Raw genomic sequence first — 15,356 nt, 5'->3', positions numbered from 1 at the left:
CGTTTACCATGCCACCACACGGATCCCCCCCACATCTCCTCTCTGCCTGCTGAGCAACAAGCAGCCGTGTAGGTATTTCGGAACACTTCTTGCATGCAGAGCCCAAGGCGGCACACTGCTCTCTCTCTTCCTTGGAAACCTAGGGTGCCGCAGCTTGCCCCAGCTCACGACGACAGTCTGAGCCGGGCTCATGTGCTGGGGAACGTGGATTCAGTGAGGACAAGGGGTTTACATGCACTCAGAAAAACAGTGTGCTCAGCCTTCCATCCAGGAGCTCACACCGACTGGCTCGTTGGTTTAGCAGGACGTCGATGTGAGGTCCAAGTTGAGTAAAGAGCACAATGCCTCCTTTACCCTGCAAGGCCTCGGAAAGAGGTTTTGCCAAATAGGCCTTACTCAGGCCAGCCCTCCTTCAGTGATCTTGCCACACTTCGACGCCTGCACGGTAAAAGATACTTGGCGAAGTTGCCAGGGTTTCGCCATGCTCTCCCTTGGCAGCTCCACTACTGCAGGGACTCATGTTTGCTGTGAACTAGGATAGGTGGCCCTGCTTCCAAAAGCAGTCTTTTCCCCTTTGGAAATCTGGATTCTTGTAGCCTCGGAGCTGTTTGCGAAAGCCTAGGAAGGCCCAGCTTCTACTCACTGCAGGCACGCCCGGGGAGGAAACGAGTATGTTCCCCCAGAGAAACAGGCTGCTTGCAAGTGTCGAGGGGCGCTTCTCAGGTGCCCAGTGTGTCCCGTTTTTTTCCCTTTGCAGCTCCCATCCTGCAGGTGCTTATGCTGGGTGCTAACAAGGGTAGGTGGCTCTGCCGACAAAAGCAGCCTTTTCCCTTTGGAAGCTTGGATTCTAGTGTCTCAGGGGCTGCTTGCCAAACCTTGAAGTGGCCCAGGTTCTAGCCTCCGCAGGTACGCTTGTGTAGAAAACGAGCACTTTCCCCCCAGAAACCGGGTTCCTGCCACGCTGCAGGAGAGTTAATCCCGCAGACCTCGTTCCTCCTGGGAAAGCGCAAGGCCACCCTGAGCCTCAGGGTAGTGCCTAAGTTTCCACCGGGCAAGCTCTGCGTGCCTCGGTTTCATGAGATCTCCACCGTTGTTGTGCTTCAATGGAACGCGAGGATAGCTTTCAGGACTCCAAGCACTCTGGCTTCCGCACCGTTTACCATGCCACCACACGGATCCCCCCCACATCTCCTCTCTGCCTGCTGAGCAACAAGCAGCCGTGTAGGTATTTCGGAACACTTCTTACATGCAGAGCCCAAGGCGACACACTGCTCTCTCTCTTCCTTTGGAAACCTAGGGTGCCGCAGCTTGCCCCAGCTCACGACGACAGTCTGGGCCGGTCTCATGTGCTGGGGAACGTGGATTCAGTGAGGACAAGGGCTTTACATGCACTCAGAAAAACACTCTGCTCAGCCTTCCATCCAGGAGCTCACACCGACTGGCTCGTGGGTTTAGCAGGACGTCGATGTGAGGTCCAAGCTGAGCAAAGAGCACAATTCCTCCTTTACACTGCTAGGCCCCCGGAAGAGGTAGAGCCAACTAGGCTCGCTCAGGCCAGGCCTCCTTCAAGGATCTTGCCACACTTCGAAGCCTGCACGGTAAAAGATACTTGGCGAAGTTGCCAGGGTTTCGCCATGCTCTCCCTTGGCAGCTCCACTACTGCAGGGACTCATGTTTGCTGTGAACTAGGATAGGTGGCCCTGCTTCCAAAAGCAGTCTTTTCCCCTTTGGAAATCTGGATTCTTGTAGCCTCGGAGCTGTTTGCGAAAGCCTAGGAAGGCCCAGCTTCTACTCACTGCAGGCACGCCCGGGAAGGAAACGAGAATGTTCCCCCAGAGAAACAGGCTGCTTGCAAGTGTCGAGGGGCGCTTCTCAGGTGCCCAGTGTGTCCCGTTTGTTTCCCTTCGCAGCTCCCATCCGGCAGGTGCTTATGCTGGGTGCTAACAAGTGTAGGTGGCTCTGCCGACAACAGCAGCCTTTTCCCTTTGGAAGCTTGGATTCTAGTGTCTCAGGGGCTGCTTGCCAAACCTTGAAGTTACCCAGGTTCTAGCCTCCGCAGGTACGCTTGCGTAGCAAACGAGCAGTTTCCCCCGAGAAAGCGGGTTCCTGCCACGCTGGAGGAGAGTTAATCCCGCAGACCTCGTTCCTCCTGGGAAAGCGCAAGGCCACCCTGAGCCTCTGGGTAGTGCCTAAGTTTCCACCGGGCAAGCTCTTCGTGCCTCGGTTTTCATGAGGTCTCCACCGTTGTTGTGCTTCAATGGAACGCGAGGGTAGCTTTCAGGACTCCAAGCACTATGCTTTCCGCACCGTTTACCATGCCACCACACGGATCCCCCCCACATCTCCTCTCTGCCTGCTGAGCAACAAGCAGCCGTGTAGGTATTTCGGAACACTTCTTGCATGCAGAGCCCAAGGCGGCACACTGCTCTCTCTCTTCCTTTGGAAACCTAGGGTGCCGCAGCTTGCCCCAGCTCACGACGACAGTCTAGGCCCGTCTCATGTGCTGGGGAACGTGGATTCAGTGAGGACAAGGGCTTTACATGCACTCAGAAAAACACTCTGCTCAGCCTTCCATCCAGGAGCTCACACCGACTGGCTCGTTGGTTTAGAAGGACGTCGATGTGAGGTCCAAGCTGAGCAAAGAGCACAATTCCTCCTTTACACTGCTAGGCCCCCGGAAGAGGTAGAGCCAACAAGGCTCGCTCAGGCCAGGCCTCCTTCAACGATCTTGCCACACTTCGAAGCCTGCACAGTAAAAGATACTTCGCGAAGTTGCCAGGGTTTCGCCATGCTCTCCCTTGGCAGCTCCACTACTGCAGGGACTCATGTTTGCTGTGAACTAGGATAGGTGGCCCTGCTTCGAAAAGCATTCTTTTCCTATTAGGAAATGTGGATTCTTGTAGACTCGGAGCTGTTTGCGAAAGCCTAGGAAGGCCCAGCTTCTACTCACTGCAGGCACGCCCGGGGAGGAAACGAGAATGTTCCCCCAGAGAAACAGGCTGCTTGCAAGTGTCGAGGGGCGCTTCTCAGGTGCCCAGTGTGTCCCGTTTGTTTTCCTTTGCAGCTCCCATCCTGCAGGTGCTTATGCTGGGTGCTAAAAAGGGTAGGTGGCTCTGCCGACAAAAGCAGCGTTTTCCCTTTGGAAGCTTGGATTCTAGTGTCTCAGGGGCTGCTTGCCAAACCTTGAAGTTGCCCAGGTTCTAGCCTCCGCAGGTACGGTTGCGTAGCAAACGAGCACTTTCCCCCGAGAAACCGGGTTCCTGCCACGCTGGAGGAGAGTTAATCCCGCAGACCTCGTTCCTCCTGGGAAAGCGCAAGGCCACCCTGAGCCTCAGGGTAGTGCCTAAGTTTCCACCGGGCAAGCTCTGCGTGCCTCGGTTTCCATGAGGTCTCTACCGTTTTTGTTCGTCAATGGAACGCGAGGATAGCTTTCAGGACTCCAAGCACTCTGCCCTCCGCACCGTTTCCCATGCTACCACACGGATCCCCCCCACATCTCCTCTCTGCCTGCTGAGCAACAAGCAGCCGTGTAGGTATTTCGGAACACTTCTTGCATGCAGAGCCCAAGGCGGCACACTGCTCTCTCTCTTCCTTTGGAAACCTAGGGTGCCGCAGCTTGCCCCAGCTCACGACGACAGTCTGGGCCGGTCGCATGTGCTGGGGAACGTGGATTCAGTGAGGACAAGGGCTTTACATGCACTCAGAAAAACACTCTGCTCAGCCTTCCATCCAGGAGCTCACACCGACTGGCTCGTGGGTTTAGCAGGATGTCGATGTGAGGTCCAAGCTGAGCAAAGAGCACAATTCCTCCTTTACACTGCTAGGCCCCCGGAAGAGGTAGAGCCAACTAGGCTCGCTCAGGCCAGGCCTCCTTCAAGGATCTTGCCACACTTCGAGCCTGCACAGTAAAAGCTACTTCGCGAAGTTGCCAGGGTTTCGCCATGCTCTGCCTTGGCAGCTCCACTACTGCAGGGACTCATGTTTGCTGTGAACTAGGATAGGTGGCCCTGCTTCCAAAAGCAGTCTTTTCCCCTTTGGAAATCTGGATTCTTGTAGCCTCGGAGCTGTTTGCGAAAGCCTAGGAAGGCCCAGCTTCTACTCAGTGCAGGCACGCCCGGGGAGGAAATGAGTATGTTCCCCCAGAGAAACAGGCTGCTTGCAAGTGTCGAGGGGCGCTTCTCAGGTGCCCAGTGTGTCCCGTTTGTTTCCCTTCGCAGCTCCCATCCGGCAGGTGCTTATGCTGGGTGCTAACAAGTGTAGGTGGCTCTGCCGACAACAGCAGCCTTTTCCCTTTGGAAGCTTGGATTCTAGTGTCTCAGGGGCTGCTTGCCAAACCTTGAAGTGGCCTAGGTTCTAGCCTCCGCAGGTACGCTTGCGTAGCAAACGAGCAGTTTCCCCCGAGAAACCGGGTTCCTGCCACGCTAGAGGAGAGTTAATCCCGCAGACCTCGTTCCTCCTGGGAAAGCGCAAGGCCACCCTGAGCCTCTGGGTAGTGCCTAAGTTTCCACCGGGCAAGCTCTTCGTGCCTCGGTTTTCATGAGGTCTCCACCGTTGTTGTGCTTCAATGGAACGCGAGGATAGCTTTCAGGACTCCAAGCACTATGCTTTCCGCACCGTTTACCATGCCACCACACGGATCCCCCCCACATCTCCTCTCTGCCTGCTGAGCAACAAGCAGCCGTGTAGGTATTTCGGAACACTTCTTGCATGCAGAGCCCAAGGCGGCACACTGCTCTCTCTCTTCCTTTGGAAACCTAGGGTGCCGCAGCTTGCCCCAGCTCACGACGATAGTCTAGGCCCGTCTCTTGTGCTGGGGAACGTGGATTCAGTGAGGACAAGGGCTTTACATGCACTCAGAAAAACACTCTGCTCAGCCTTCCATCCAGGAGCTCACACCGAATGGCTCGTTGGTTTAGAAGGACGTCGATGTGAGGTCCAAGCTGAGCAAAGAGCACAATTCCTCCTTTAAACACTGCTAGGACCCCGGAAGAGGTAGAGCCAACAAGGATCGCTCAGGACAGGCCTCCTTCAACGATCTTGCCACACTTCGAAGCCTGCACAGTAAAAGATACTTCGCGAAGTTGCCAGGGTTTCGCCATGCTCTCCCTTGGCAGCTCCACTACTGCAGGGACTCATGTTTGCTGTGAACTAGGATAGGTGGCCTTGCTTCGAAAAGCATTCTTTTCCTATTAGGAAATGTGGATTCTTGTAGACTCGGAGCTGTTTGCGAAAGCCTAGGAAGGCCCAGCTTCTACTCACTGCAGGCACGCCCGGGGAGGAAACGAGAATGTTCCCCCAGAGAAACAGGCTGCTTGCAAGTGTCGAGGGGCGCTTCTCAGGTGCCCAGTGTGTCCCGTTTGTTTTCCTTTGCAGCTCCCATCCTGCAGGTGCTTATGCTGGGTGCTAACAAGGGTAGGTGGCTCTGCCGACAAAAGCAGCCTTTTCCCTTTGGAAGCTTGGATTCTAGTGTCTCAAGGGCTGCTTGCCAAACCTTGAAGTTGCCCAGGTTCTAGCCTCCGCAGGTACGGTTGCGTAGCAAACGAGCACTTTCCCCCGAGAAACCGGGTTCCTGCCACGCTGGAGGAGAGTTAATCCCGCAGACCTCGTTCCTCCTGGGAAAGCACAAGGCCACCCTGAGCCTCATGGTAGTGCCTAAGTTTCCACCGGGTAAGCTCTGCGTGCCTCGGTTTCCATGACGTCTCCACCGTTGTCGTGCTTCAATGGAACGCGAGGATAGCTTTCAGGACTCCAAGCACTCTGGCCTCCGCACCGTTTACCATGCCACCACACGGATCCCCCCCACATCTCCTCTCTGCCTGCTGAGCAACAAGCAGCCGTGTAGGTATTTCGGAACACTTCTTGCATGCAGAGCCCAAGGCGGCACACTGCTCTCTCTCTTCCTTGGAAACCTAGGGTGCCGCAGCTTGCCCCAGCTCACGACGACAGTCTGAGCCGGGCTCATGTGCTGGGGAACGTGGATTCAGTGAGGACAAGGGGTTTACATGCACTCAGAAAAACAGTGTGCTCAGCCTTCCATCTAGGAGCTCACACCGACTGGCTCGTTGGTTTAGCAGGACGTCGATGTGAGGTCCAAGTTGAGTAAAGAGCACAATGCCTCCTTTACCCTGCAAGGCCTCGGAAAGAGGTTTTGCCAAATAGGCCTTACTCAGGCCAGCCCTCCGTCAGTGATCTTGCCACACTTCGACGCCTGCACGGTAAAAGATACTTGGCGAAGTTGCCAGGGTTTCGCCATGCTCTCCCTTGGCAGCTCCACTACTGCAGGGACTCATGTTTGCTGTGAACTAGGATAGGTGGCCCTGCTTCCAAAAGCGGTCTTTTCCCCTTTGGAAATCTGGATTCTTGTAGCCTCGGAGCTGTTTGCGAAAGCCTAGGAAGGCCCAGGTTCTACTCACTGCAGGCACGCCCGGGGAGGAAACGAGTATGTTCCCCCAGAGAAACAGGCTGCTTGCAAGTGTCGAGGGGCGCTTCTTAGGTGCCCAGTGTGTCCCGTTTGTTTTCCTTTGCAGCTCCCATCCTGCAGGTGCTTATGCTGGGTGCTAACAAGTGTAGGTGGCTCTGCCGACAACAGCAGCCTTTTCCCTTTGGAAGCTTGGATTCTAGTGTCTCAGGGGCTGCTTGCCAAACCTTGAAGTGGCCCAGGTTCTAGCCTCCGCATGTACGCTTGCGTAGCAAACGAGCAGTTTCCCCCGAGAAAGCGGGTTCCTGCCACGCTGGAGGAGAGTTAATCCCGCAGACCTCGTTCCTCCTGGGAAAGCGCAAGGCCACCCTGAGCCTCAGGGTAGTGCCTAAGTTTCCACCGGGCAAGCTCTGCGTGCCTCGGTTTCCATGAGGTCTCCACCGTTTTTGTTCGTCAATGGAACGCGAGGATAGCTTTCAGGACTCCAAGCACTCTGGCCTCCGCACCGTTTCCCATGCTACCACACGGATCCCCCCCACATCTCCTCTCTGCCTGCTGAGCAACAAGCAGCCGTGTAGGTATTTCGGAACACTTCTTGCATGCAGAGCCCAAGGCGGCACACTGCTCTCTCTCTTCCTTTGGAAACCTAGGGTGCCGCAGCTTGCCCCAGCTCACGACGACAGTCTGGGCCGGTCGCATGTGCTGGGGAACGTGGATTCAGTGAGGACAAGGGCTTTACATGCACTCAGAAAAACACTCTGCTCAGCCTTCCATCCAGGAGCTCACACCGACTGGCTCGTGGGTTTAGCAGGACGTCGATGTGAGGTCCAAGCTGAGCAAAGAGCACAATTCCTCCTTTACACTGCTAGGCCCCCGGAAGAGGTAGAGCCAACTAGGCTCGCTCAGGCCAGGCCTCCTTCAAGGATCTTGCCACACTTCGAGCCTGCACAGTAAAAGCTACTTCGCGAAGTTGCCAGGGTTTCGCCATGCTCTGCCTTGGCAGCTCCACTACTGCAGGGACTCATGTTTGCTGTGAACTAGGATAGGTGGCCCTGCTTCCAAAAGCAGTCTTTTCCCCTTTGGAAATCTGGATTCTTGTAGCCTCGGAGCTGTTTGCGAAAGCCTAGGAAGGCCCAGCTTCTACTCAGTGCAGGCACGCCCGGGGAGGAAATGAGTATGTTCCCCCAGATAAACAGGCTGCTTGCAAGTGTCGAGGGGCGCTTCTCAGGTGCCCAGTGTGTCCCGTTTGTTTCCCTTCGCAGCTCCCATCCGGCAGGTGCTTATGCTGGGTGCTAACAAGTGTAGGTGGCTCTGCCGACAACAGCAGCCTTTTCCCTTTGGAAGCTTGGATTCTAGTGTCTCAGGGGCTGCTTGCCAAACCTTGAAGTGGCCTAGGTTCTAGCCTCCGCAGGTACGCTTGCGTAGCAAACGAGCAGTTTCCCCCGAGAAACCGGGTTCCTGCCACGCTAGAGGAGAGTTAATCCCGCAGACCTCGTTCCTCCTGGGAAAGCGCAAGGCCACCCTGAGCCTCTGGGTAGTGCCTAAGTTTCCACCGGGCAAGCTCTTCGTGCCTCGGTTTTCATGAGGTCTCCACCGTTGTTGTGCTTCAATGGAACGCGAGGATAGCTTTCAGGACTCCAAGCACTATGCTTTCCGCACCGTTTACCATGCCACCACACGGATCCTCCCCACATCTCCTCTCTGCCTGCTGAGCAACAAGCAGCCGTGTAGGTATTTCGGAACACTTCTTGCATGCAGAGCCCAAGGCGGCACACTGCTCTCTCTCTTCCTTTGGAAACCTAGGGTGCCGCTGCTTGCCCCAGCTCACGACGACAGTCTAGGCCCGTCTCATGTGCTGGGGAACGTGGATTCAGTGAGGACAAGGGCTTTACATGCACTCAGAAAAACACTCTGCTCAGCCTTCCATCCAGGAGCTCACACCGAATGGCTCGTTGGTTTAGAAGGACGTCGATGTGAGGTCCAAGCTGAGCAAAGAGCACAATTCCTCCTTTACACTGCTAGGCCCCCGGAAGAGGTAGAGCCAACAAGGATCGCTCAGGACAGGCCTCCTTCAACGATCTTGCCACACTTCGAAGCCTGCACAGTAAAAGATACTTCGCGAAGTTGCCAGGGTTTCGCCATGCTCTCCCTTGGCAGCTCCACTACTGCAGGGACTCATGTTTGCTGTGAACTAGGATAGGTGGCCTTGCTTCGAAAAGCATTCTTTTCCTATTAGGAAATGTGGATTCTTGTAGACTCGGAGCTGTTTGCGAAAGCCTAGGAAGGCCCAGCTTCTACTCACTGCAGGCACGCCCGGGGAGGAAACGAGAATGTTCCCCCAGAGAAACAGGCTGCTTGCAAGTGTCGAGGGGCGCTTCTCAGGTGCCCAGTGTGTCCCGTTTGTTTTCCTTTGCAGCTCCCATCCTGCAGGTGCTTATGCTGGGTGCTAACAAGGGTAGGTGGCTCTGCCGACAAAAGCAGCGTTTTCCCTTTGGAAGCTTGGATTCTAGTGTCTCAGGGGCTGCTTGCCAAACCTTGAAGTTGCCCAGGTTCTAGCCTCCGCAGGTACGGTTGCGTAGCAAACGAGCACTTTCCCCCGAGAAACCGGGTTCCTGCCACGCTGGAGGAGAGTTAATCCCGCAGACCTCGTTCCTCCTGGGAAAGCGCAAGGCCACCCTGAGCCTCATGGTAGTGCCTAAGTTTCCACCGGGTAAGCTCTGCGTGCCTCGGTTTCCATGAGGTCTCCACCGTTGTTGTGCTTCAATGGAACGCGAGGATAGCTTTCAGGACTCCAAGCACTCTGGCCTCCGCACCGTTTACCATGCCACCACACGGATCCCCCCCACATCTCCTCTCTGCCTGCTGAGCAACAAGCAGCCGTGTAGGTATTTCGGAACACTTCTTGCATGCAGAGCCCAAGGCGGCACACTGCTCTCTCTCTTCCTTGGAAACCTAGGGTGCCGCAGCTTGCCCCAGCTCACGACGACAGTCTGAGCCGGGCTCATGTGCTGGGGAACGTGGATTCAGTGAGGACAAGGGGTTTACATGCACTCAGAAAAACAGTGTGCTCAGCCTTCCATCCAGGAGCTCACACCGACTGGCTCGTTGGTTTAGCAGGACGTCGATGTGAGGTCCAAGTTGAGTAAAGAGCACAATGCCTCCTTTACCCTGCAAGGCCTCGGAAAGAGGTTTTGCCAAATAGGCCTTACTCAGGCCAGCCCTCCTTCAGTGATCTTGCCACACTTCGACGCCTGCACGGTAAAAGATACTTGGCGAAGTTGCCAGGGTTTCGCCATGCTCTCCCTTGGCAGCTCCACTACTGCAGGGACTCATGTTTGCTGTGAACTAGGATAGGTGGCCCTGCTTCCAAAAGCAGTCTTTTCCCCTTTGGAAATCTGGATTCTTGTAGCCTCGGAGCTGTTTGCGAAAGCCTAGGAAGGCCCAGCTTCTACTCACTGCAGGCACGCCCGGGGAGGAAACGAGTATGTTCCCCCAGAGAAACAGGCTGCTTGCAAGTGTCGAGGGGCGCTTCTCAGGTGCCCAGTGTGTCCCGTTTTTTTCCCTTTGCAGCTCCCATCCTGCAGGTGCTTATGCTGGGTGCTAACAAGGGTAGGTGGCTCTGCCGACAAAAGCAGCCTTTTCCCTTTGGAAGCTTGGATTCTAGTGTCTCAGGGGCTGCTTGCCAAACCTTGAAGTGGCCCAGGTTCTAGCCTCCGCAGGTACGCTTGTGTAGAAAACGAGCACTTTCCCCCCAGAAACCGGGTTCCTGCCACGCTGCAGGAGAGTTAATCCCGCAGACCTCGTTCCTCCTGGGAAAGCGCAAGGCCACCCTGAGCCTCAGGGTAGTGCCTAAGTTTCCACCGGGCAAGCTCTGCGTGCCTCGGTTTCATGAGATCTCCACCGTTGTTGTGCTTCAATGGAACGCGAGGATAGCTTTCAGGACTCCAAGCACTCTGGCTTCCGCACCGTTTACCATGCCACCACACGGATCCCCCCCACATCTCCTCTCTGCCTGCTGAGCAACAAGCAGCCGTGTAGGTATTTCGGAACACTTCTTACATGCAGAGCCCAAGGCGACACACTGCTCTCTCTCTTCCTTTGGAAACCTAGGGTGCCGCAGCTTGCCCCAGCTCACGACGACAGTCTGGGCCGGTCTCATGTGCTGGGGAACGTGGATTCAGTGAGGACAAGGGCTTTACATGCACTCAGAAAAACACTCTGCTCAGCCTTCCATCCAGGAGCTCACACCGACTGGCTCGTGGGTTTAGCAGGACGTCGATGTGAGGTCCAAGCTGAGCAAAGAGCACAATTCCTCCTTTACACTGCTAGGCCCCCGGAAGAGGTAGAGCCAACTAGGCTCGCTCAGGCCAGGCCTCCTTCAAGGATCTTGCCACACTTCGAAGCCTGCACGGTAAAAGATACTTGGCGAAGTTGCCAGGGTTTCGCCATGCTCTCCCTTGGCAGCTCCACTACTGCAGGGACTCATGTTTGCTGTGAACTAGGATAGGTGGCCCTGCTTCCAAAAGCAGTCTTTTCCCCTTTGGAAATCTGGATTCTTGTAGCCTCGGAGCTGTTTGCGAAAGCCTAGGAAGGCCCAGCTTCTACTCACTGCAGGCACGCCCGGGGAGGAAACGAGAATGTTCCCCCAGAGAAACAGGCTGCTTGCAAGTGTCGAGGGGCGCTTCTCAGGTGCCCAGTGTGTCCCGTTTGTTTCCCTTCGCAGCTCCCATCCGGCAGGTGCTTATGCTGGGTGCTAACAAGTGTAGGTGGCTCTGCCGACAACAGCAGCCTTTTCCCTTTGGAAGCTTGGATTCTAGTGTCTCAGGGGCTGCTTGCCAAACCTTGAAGTTACCCAGGTTCTAGCCTCCGCAGGTACGCTTGCGTAGCAAACGAGCAGTTTCCCCCGAGAAAGCGGGTTCCTGCCACGCTGGAGGAGAGTTAATCCCGCAGACCTCGTTCCTCCTGGGAAAGCGCAAGGCCACCCTGAGCCTCTGGGTAGTGCCTAAGTTTCCACCGGGCAAGCTCTTCGTGCCTCGGTTTTCATGAGGTCTCCACCGTTGTTGTGCTTCAATGGAACGCGAGGGTAGCTTTCAGGACTCCAAGCACTATGCTTTCCGCACCGTTTACCATGCCACCACACGGATCCCCCCCACATCTCCTCTCTGCCTGCTGAGCAACAAGCAGCCGTGTAGGTATTTCGGAACACTTCTTGCATGCAGAGCCCAAGGCGGCACACTGCTCTCTCTCTTCCTTTGGAAACCTAGGGTGCCGCAGCTTGCCCCAGCTCACGACGACAGTCTAGGCCCGTCTCATGTGCTGGGGAACGTGGATTCAGTGAGGACAAGGGCTTTACATGCACTCAGAAAAACACTCTGCTCAGCCTTCCATCCAGGAGCTCACACCGACTGGCTCGTTGGTTTAGAAGGACGTCGATGTGAGGTCCAAGCTGAGCAAAGAGCACAATTCCTCCTTTACACTGCTAGGCCCCCGGAAGAGGTAGAGCCAACAAGGCTCGCTCAGGCCAGGCCTCCTTCAACGATCTTGCCACACTTCGAAGCCTGCACAGTAAAAGATACTTCGCGAAGTTGCCAGGGTTTCGCCATGCTCTCCCTTGGCAGCTCCACTACTGCAGGGACTCATGTTTGCTGTGAACTAGGATAGGTGGCCCTGCTTCGAAAAGCATTCTTTTCCTATTAGGAAATGTGGATTCTTGTAGACTCGGAGCTGTTTGCGAAAGCCTAGGAAGGCCCAGCTTCTACTCACTGCAGGCACGCCCGGGGAGGAAACGAGAATGTTCCCCCAGAGAAACAGGCTGCTTGCAAGTGTCGAGGGGCGCTTCTCAGGTGCCCAGTGTGTCCCGTTTGTTTTCCTTTGCAGCTCCCATCCTGCAGGTGCTTATGCTGGGTGCTAAAAAGGGTAGGTGGCTCTGCCGACAAAAGCAGCGTTTTCCCTTTGGAAGCTTGGATTCTAGTGTCTCAGGGGCTGCTTGCCAAACCTTGAAGTTGCCCAGGTTCTAGCCTCCGCAGGTACGGTTGCGTAGCAAACGAGCACTTTCCCCCGAGAAACCGGGTTCCTGCCACGCTGGAGGAGAGTTAATCCCGCAGACCTCGTTCCTCCTGGGAAAGCGCAAGGCCACCCTGAGCCTCAGGGTAGTGCCTAAGTTTCCACCGGGCAAGCTCTGCGTGCCTCGGTTTCCATGAGGTCTCTACCGTTTTTGTTCGTCAATGGAACGCGAGGATAGCTTTCAGGACTCCAAGCACTCTGCCCTCCGCACCGTTTCCCATGCTACCACACGGATCCCCCCCACATCTCCTCTCTGCCTGCTGAGCAACAAGCAGCCGTGTAGGTATTTCGGAACACTTCTTGCATGCAGAGCCCAAGGCGGCACACTGCTCTCTCTCTTCCTTTGGAAACCTAGGGTGCCGCAGCTTGCCCCAGCTCACGACGACAGTCTGGGCCGGTCGCATGTGCTGGGGAACGTGGATTCAGTGAGGACAAGGGCTTTACATGCACTCAGAAAAACACTCTGCTCAGCCTTCCATCCAGGAGCTCACACCGACTGGCTCGTGGGTTTAGCAGGATGTCGATGTGAGGTCCAAGCTGAGCAAAGAGCACAATTCCTCCTTTACACTGCTAGGCCCCCGGAAGAGGTAGAGCCAACTAGGCTCGCTCAGGCCAGGCCTCCTTCAAGGATCTTGCCACACTTCGAGCCTGCACAGTAAAAGCTACTTCGCGAAGTTGCCAGGGTTTCGCCATGCTCTGCCTTGGCAGCTCCACTACTGCAGGGACTCATGTTTGCTGTGAACTAGGATAGGTGGCCCTGCTTCCAAAAGCAGTCTTTTCCCCTTTGGAAATCTGGATTCTTGTAGCCTCGGAGCTGTTTGCGAAAGCCTAGGAAGGCCCAGCTTCTACTCAGTGCAGGCACGCCCGGGGAGGAAATGAGTATGTTCCCCCAGAGAAACAGGCTGCTTGCAAGTGTCGAGGGGCGCTTCTCAGGTGCCCAGTGTGTCCCGTTTGTTTCCCTTCGCAGCTCCCATCCGGCAGGTGCTTATGCTGGGTGCTAACAAGTGTAGGTGGCTCTGCCGACAACAGCAGCCTTTTCCCTTTGGAAGCTTGGATTCTAGTGTCTCAGGGGCTGCTTGCCAAACCTTGAAGTGGCCTAGGTTCTAGCCTCCGCAGGTACGCTTGCGTAGCAAACGAGCAGTTTCCCCCGAGAAACCGGGTTCCTGCCACGCTAGAGGAGAGTTAATCCCGCAGACCTCGTTCCTCCTGGGAAAGCGCAAGGCCACCCTGAGCCTCTGGGTAGTGCCTAAGTTTCCACCGGGCAAGCTCTTCGTGCCTCGGTTTTCATGAGGTCTCCACCGTTGTTGTGCTTCAATGGAACGCGAGGATAGCTTTCAGGACTCCAAGCACTATGCTTTCCGCACCGTTTACCATGCCACCACACGGATCCCCCCCACATCTCCTCTCTGCCTGCTGAGCAACAAGCAGCCGTGTAGGTATTTCGGAACACTTCTTGCATGCAGAGCCCAAGGCGGCACACTGCTCTCTCTCTTCCTTTGGAAACCTAGGGTGCCGCAGCTTGCCCCAGCTCACGACGATAGTCTAGGCCCGTCTCTTGTGCTGGGGAACGTGGATTCAGTGAGGACAAGGGCTTTACATGCACTCAGAAAAACACTCTGCTCAGCCTTCCATCCAGGAGCTCACACCGAATGGCTCGTTGGTTTAGAAGGACGTCGATGTGAGGTCCAAGCTGAGCAAAGAGCACAATTCCTCCTTTAAACACTGCTAGGACCCCGGAAGAGGTAGAGCCAACAAGGATCGCTCAGGACAGGCCTCCTTCAACGATCTTGCCACACTTCGAAGCCTGCACAGTAAAAGATACTTCGCGAAGTTGCCAGGGTTTCGCCATGCTCTCCCTTGGCAGCTCCACTACTGCAGGGACTCATGTTTGCTGTGAACTAGGATAGGTGGCCTTGCTTCGAAAAGCATTCTTTTCCTATTAGGAAATGTGGATTCTTGTAGACTCGGAGCTGTTTGCGAAAGCCTAGGAAGGCCCAGCTTCTACTCACTGCAGGCACGCCCGGGGAGGAAACGAGAATGTTCCCCCAGAGAAACAGGCTGCTTGCAAGTGTCGAGGGGCGCTTCTCAGGTGCCCAGTGTGTCCCGTTTGTTTTCCTTTGCAGCTCCCATCCTGCAGGTGCTTATGCTGGGTGCTAACAAGGGTAGGTGGCTCTGCCGACAAAAGCAGCCTTTTCCCTTTGGAAGCTTGGATTCTAGTGTCTCAAGGGCTGCTTGCCAAACCTTGAAGTTGCCCAGGTTCTAGCCTCCGCAGGTACGGTTGCGTAGCAAACGAGCACTTTCCCCCGAGAAACCGGGTTCCTGCCACGCTGGAGGAGAGTTAATCCCGCAGACCTCGTTCCTCCTGGGAAAGCACAAGGCCACCCTGAGCCTCATGGTAGTGCCTAAGTTTCCACCGGGTAAGCTCTGCGTGCCTCGGTTTCCATGACGTCTCCACCGTTGTCGTGCTTCAATGGAACGCGAGGATAGCTTTCAGGACTCCAAGCACTCTGGCCTCCGCACCGTTTACCATGCCACCACACGGATCCCCCCCACATCTCCTCTCTGCCTGCTGAGCAACAAGCAGCCGTGTAGGTATTTCGGAACACTTCTTGCATGCAGAGCCCAAGGCGGCACACTGCTCTCTCTCTTCCTTGGAAACCTAGGGTGCCGCAGCTTGCCCCAGCTCACGACGACAGTCTGAGCCGGGCTCATGTGCTGGGGAACGTGGATTCAGTGAGGACAAGGGGTTTACATGCACTCAGAAAAACAGTGTGCTCAGCCTTCCATCTAGGAGCTCACACCGACTGGCTCGTTGGTTTAGCAGGACGTCGATGTGAGGTCCAAGTTGAGTAAAGAGCACAATGCCTCCTTTACC

The sequence above is a fragment of the Eschrichtius robustus genome, chromosome 5, assembly GCF_028021215.1.
Source record: "Eschrichtius robustus isolate mEscRob2 chromosome 5, mEscRob2.pri, whole genome shotgun sequence".
NCBI lineage: Eukaryota > Metazoa > Chordata > Mammalia > Artiodactyla > Eschrichtiidae > Eschrichtius > Eschrichtius robustus.
This window is presented reverse-complemented; position numbering follows the sequence as displayed.